The sequence below is a fragment of the Haliaeetus leucocephalus genome, unplaced genomic scaffold (assembly GCF_000737465.1).
Source record: "Haliaeetus leucocephalus isolate CR32 unplaced genomic scaffold, Haliaeetus_leucocephalus-4.0 Scaffold185, whole genome shotgun sequence".
Classification (NCBI taxonomy): Eukaryota; Metazoa; Chordata; class Aves; order Accipitriformes; family Accipitridae; genus Haliaeetus; species Haliaeetus leucocephalus.
This window is the reverse complement of record NW_010972621.1, coordinates 449497-455903: the sequence shown is the minus strand read 5'-3', so window position 1 is coordinate 455903 and position 6407 is coordinate 449497.

Genomic DNA, 6407 nt, shown 5'->3' with positions numbered 1-6407 from the left:
CTGCAGTAGCAGAACAAACGTGATTGTCTCTTCTGCTGAGGGATATCTTTTGTCTCACAGGAGACAATGCCATTGTTTTGGCATTGTCCAAAATTCATTGTTTCCTGAATTAGGTCAGCAAGCCACTGCATTATTCAGCATTTTTATTTTGGTTTGGGTTTTGTTTAATATAATGCCTTCAGATGTGTGTAAATTAATGCTTAATTTTTAAATATACCACACTTAGGAGGAGGTTTCAGTTATTATCTAAAAACCTCTAAGATGTTCTCAGGGTGTCCTCAGATTGCTTTTGTTCATAGAGGATATTTGCTATTTTTAATCTTGTTTTTACTCTAACCTCTAAACAACAGCTTCACTTAAAAGAAGACTGACACATCAGTTTTCTTTGGTAAAGTTTAAAGGTGCACCCCACACTTACAGGATAGGAGAATTTTATCAGAAGTTGTTTTCTGCTTCTTCTCTGTGAGAATTCCTTCCAGATGATGAACAAATAACATGCAGAGAAGTTTACATTGCATTTTCATATGTAAGCGTAAATGAATGCTACCCATAAAACAATGGTATGAGGTACATAATTCTGTCAGCCATAATGTTACCATGTTTGAATAGTGTAAGAACTTTTTTATTTCTGGTTTGTGGCTTTGAATCTCTTGTCTTTGTCTTTTTCTTAAAAAAAAAAAAAATTAGAAGAAAATATCCCTAAATGACAGACTGACCTCTGAAACCACTAAACATTTTTAGGCTTATGAACTCTTTTGGCAGTACTTCAGTGAGGTACGTTATTTCTTGAACTGTTTCATCTGTATTTTGGAAAACAATACACAGATCTCTTTTCATTTAAAAATACAAATGGGATCCACAAAAGAAAACAGCCTTTCAGGTAGATAATTCCATTTTCCAACTACTTTTCTTGTCAGATATCTCTCTTTTTATCCTGTGTTACAAGATAAAAAAGAGATTCAAGCTTTAACTGGTTCTGTATGCAATGAAACATTGTATATTGTGTATATTGTGAAAATCATTCTGCAATAGTTGAGTATGACATGAAACATTTCTTTACAAGGGCATGCTTTTCACTTTCTTTCTTTGAAAGTTCTATCATTGAACATACATTGTTTTGATTACTGAAAGATGCAACTGTGCAGAAAAACTTGGAGTGATGATCCATACTGCAAGGGTAAGTAGATTTGTCCACAGGCCATCTGCTATTCTCTACTTAGCAATAATGTTTATACATAGAAATGAAATTCTATTCATTCAGCTTCTGATTGAGTATTTCAGAACTGGACAAAAATTAACTACAAAGTACATAAACTTTCAGCTCTTGCTAGAAGCATCCTGGAAATACAAAAGCAAATGAAGAAAAGTTCAGAAGTACATTTCTATATTGTTTTCATTATTTCCTAAAACAGGTATCAAAGCAATAATGTTCTGTTTCCATTGTTTTTTACCCCAAAATGGCCTATATGCTATAGATAGCATTTCTTGAGGCACATACATACAATAGAAATATAGAACACATGTATGCTTATACTCATATGTACACACTGAGAAACAAGAAGGCAAAATCTTTGTTAGGCTTACAGATGCTGAGCCAATTCCAGCTGACTGGACTGGAAGTTCTGTGTAATATGAAAGAATTTTTTTTTTTTATTTACATGCTGCTGTAAGGTATTTCCTCCTTAGAAATATTTGAACATATCAAACAACGTTTGTAGTTTGTGACATGTGACAAACAATGAATGAGGAGGCTAACTGGGTAAGGAAATGGCACAAAAAATACTCTGCCACTACTAAACCCTAGCTTCTTTCCACATGGAATGCAATCATACAACATTCTTCACTATAGCACATAGTCAAGAATGACACTAAGACAGATAACAAGGCCAGAAAAAAAAAACCAATGCAGTACAAATGCAACCTACCCTACTAAAAAAACAGCAAAAGAGTTTAACTTAGTCCATGCTTTTGAATGAAAAGCCAAATTCAAGAACAGTCTCTGTAGCTAAGGCTGGATATGTCACATGTTTTTATTGAAAAAAAAAATAACTCCAGCCCTACAAAATACAGCTGAAAGTGATTATGGACTACTGAGTCATGGTGTGTGAGATGAGTGTTCAATTTTGTAACCCTGAACCCTGTCATAGCAAATATGAGGAAATAATGAAACAGATCTCTTGCAAACATACTTGTAGGTCACCAGAAACTTCCTGAACAATCTACCCCTTTAACAGTACAGTATCCTGTTTTCAGTTCACAGGGAACAAATTCAGAGATTCTCAGAATCTTTGAAGTGAAACATAGGAGTGCAAAGAAGACTCAGTTTGGGGAAGCTAAATAAATCTTAGAGAGTCCCTGCTTGCTCTTGCTAACAAGAAGGTTTAGTTATGAGTAGAAATAACTGTCAGGAAGGAAGTTTTGTAAATTTGCATACGGAGACTCCTCTAAGTCGAAGATTGCTTTTTCAGCACCTGAAAAACTGGAGGAAAATTGGTCATTTTCAAAGACAATGTAGTATTTCAGGTTTCATAAACTTTCTGAAAATACTCTCTGCTCTCTTCTATTTGCAGAGAATATGATCATCATAATTACATGTGACAGAGCTAGAATCTAGAGCTTCTAGTATACAGGAGAACTGTGCGAGAATGCAAAATAATCTTGATCTATTGGAGAACTGACTTGAAAAAAAAAATTGAGTTCCAAAGCCAGCTACAAAACTCTGAACTTCGAATTTACAAGCCTGTGTGTAGGCTGAAACTGGCAGCTGCACAAATACAGAATGTGAGCCAACTGCTTGGGCAACAGTTTCCTAGAACAGCATGTGAGTTCATAGTGGTTTGCAAAGCTGACCATGTGAGTAGTGCCATATAGTTGGAAAAAAGAAAGAATGCAGATTTAATAGAAAGAAGCAGACGCTCTGAGACTGTGAAATGGTCTTTTCCTTCTTTTCCTGCAGCAGTAAAGTATTTGGGCATTGATAGGCCATTTGGCACCATGCTTCAGGGGATCTGTGGATCAATAAGGATGAAAGCTACAGAGGTGTTCAAAGGCCTAGACAGCATGATCTACAGGGGAAGCTTGAACAGCTTCAGGAAAGAAAAATGAAGAGGAATATAAATTCCCAAATTTGTAAAGGCTTTTGCTAAAAGTAAAAGGAAAATTTGTTCTACATGTCCAAGCTGAAACACACATTTGCTACAGGGAAGATTTGGATTAAACAGTGCAATAAATGGGTCAACAATAAGGACTGTAAGGAACTGGAACAGATTTCCTGGTGTTGCTGTAGTGTTTACATCTCTGGAGGTCCTTAGGACCAAGTTAAACAAACTTTAGTTAGACATGATGAAGGTATAGTTTAACATGACTTAAGGCACAGAGTTAGATCAGGTGACATCTCAAGATACTGTGAGTCCAGGGCTTTATATAGTTCTGTGAAATGTTGATTAATTTTAAATGGAAAATGCTGTTTGAAATGAAAAATTGAAGGGTTTTACCAAGAAACTTTCAGAACAAATTATCCTCACATTTTCTTAATCACCCCTATTTTTTTAATCCAACTACTTGATACACTGAATCTCATTTCATGATTCTTTTTAGCTATTTCGGAAGTGGGATTTTTCTTTTCAGCATAGACAAAGGAAGGCTAAACTATTCTGTATGGCTGCATTTTTGATCTTGAGTTTGAAAAAAACAGCTGACAAATAAGTTCTGTTTCTCCTTCTCCATGATGACTGTAGTACCACTAACGAGATACTCCAGCCATTAAGTTTTCGTTATTCAGTTTCCATCTGCACGATTAAGATATCGAGACTAAGGGGTAAATTTGGAGTAGCAATTTCATATGCTAGGAACAAAAGAAACACTAGTAATTCAGACCTGTTTCAGCAACCTAAGGCTCTGTGAGAATCTGTTTTAAAATTCTTGAAAGCAAGATGGGATAGTACAGTATGTTTTCAGGTGCAGGGAACCGATTAGAAAATTGCTTATTGTCATTCTCAGGCATATAATCAGCTATTTAGGAGGCATTTACAACATGCAGTTCAGTGCACACAAAGGCCTGAACTACTCTTCCAATTAGCTGTTGTGTGCTGCAGGCAATTTCAGACCATAGATTCATGCTGTGCCGCTCGACTGTCTTTGCAGAGAATGTAAACGGAGAGGAGCAGTGATTCTCACAGAGACAGAGTGGCCCACAGAATTACAGAAAGGAGAGCTCTTGTGCCTATGGAGCCTTGTTAAAGAGACATAGAGTGTCCTGAGCTTGGCTGTGGGGAGGACTCTGACCAGAGGGAATATGAAAGCGTTTTCCCCCTTGTCCCTGCCATGTACCCTTGACTGAAGAGAGGCTTTTCTTTTTCTTTGGGGAGGTGCTGGTATTAGAAAAATTTTGATGGGAGCCAGGGGACTATATATTACCCCCATCTCATGATAACCCTGCAAAAGCTTATATAGGAAAGAGCATAATGCAGAGCTTGTCTTTGCTACTGCTACTCTGGAATAGCACGGCACATTTTTAAATGGAGTTCCTGGAAACAGTTAGGCGATGATTTGATACTGAAACTGGATTAAAGGGGAACAGGCAAGATTACAAAGATGGAAGTGCATAACGAAAGAGTGTCACAAGCCTGCCCCCAGAAGAGCAAGGCTTTCTGTATTCCATACAGATTTGGCTATGAGAATTTTTCTTGCAACTATTCCATAGATAATCCTCAATAAGATATTCTACCAAAGATTTACTATAGAAAGAAACAGTCTAGCCTAGGATAAGGGTCTTCATGGCATTTCTGTGTCTGTTTAGGCTCCCAGACACTCCTTAAAGGAAACATACATTCTTTTACTATCTATTTATTATTTTACTAGTTACCTCATTACAAGAACATCACTAAAGTGATGGACAATGAAAAGCATGAGGGTGGAATTTTGACCATGTGATGACACAGTGGGACTCTAACTGCACTTTGGGATGCCTGTGAATCACAGATGGAAGGTAGATTTCATTGCATTCTAGAAATGTTTCTAATCAGTTCATGGTGGCAGTTAGGGAGCACTGCAAATTGCAGTGCTGAAACCATGTCATACCTGGCATGGCCAAACTGACATGAAACATTCTATGGAAAAAAATTCTTGACCTCATTCTGTTATGAAGTTGGAAGCATGTCAATGAGCATGAGAAATTCCAGTTAGTATCAAAGACAAGTACTTCCACTGAAAATCTGACATGTGTCTCTTTGTCAAGCTTTGTACTACTACAGTGACGCCTATGCCAAAAAGCTTTTCATAATTTTGCTTTTAGCTTACATGTGTCAAGGAAGCAAGCTGTAGCTCAACCTAGTTTCATAAACTTAACTCTTTTCTCTATACTTCCTATTTTAATTTGATCATAGTAGATACTACGGATTGTTCTTTTTCTGAAGATTACTTAAATTATTGTTTTAATATAACTTTTAAACTGTAACGGTATCTCTTCGGAGCTGAGGTAGACTTCGAACTGTAACAAAATGCCATTCGTGGAGAGGTAGAGAAAAGGCAAGAGAAGAAAAAGGGACTATTGGGACAATAGTCCCAATTCCCGACGAGAATTATACAGCATGTGACAAAGAACGTGGATCGACTGGTTTTGTATTTTCTTTACTTACCACAAGATGGCATCAATTAGTTTTTACTGGCTAGGGACTCTCCACTAAAGAATTACTTTTGTAGTCCACAGGTTTGGAGAATGCATCAAAAGGGGGAAGTTGTTTGCGTTTTTCTAATAAAATGCAAAAGCTCTCAAAATAAATTCTAAATTTATCAATGTAATATGAAGAATATTATTAGTTAAACAAACTACTTGGAGAGCTTTGTATGTAAGCTGGTTCCAAAAATGTGAGCGCGCACAAGAACTCCGATGTTAAAATTTATCAGGTTTATACTGCTTCAGTTATCAGCACTGGCCTAAGGGATATGTTACTGAATATGGCTAAACATTCAAATGAAACCCAGGAGCAGAATATATTGTTATAACATACCATCCTGCTCCGCAGCAAGTTCACCAAAATTTTCATAAATGTGGCTTCAACTAAGGAGTTTGATTTCAGCTCCAGATTTCCTGAAGCTGCATAGATACTTGGACACTGAATTTCATATTAAAAGAAAATTGCTTCTCTGGCTTTTCTTCATTGTAGTTTTCGTTTAAAAGTTTAAATTTCTTTCAATGGGCTTTTCTTGGGCTAGAGGTACATACCTGTAACCTCTTGAATTCTCACAGACCAGGAACCATAGATATAGAGGAAGGCTTTTAAGAATAACATCTGTCACAAAAGTAATATCTTTGAGGGGTGTATTAGTGTCATGACCCACACTGGACAGACCAGGGAGTCGTGTTTAATTCAAGATTCCCTCGGGTTAAATTAAGGTGAAATGACACC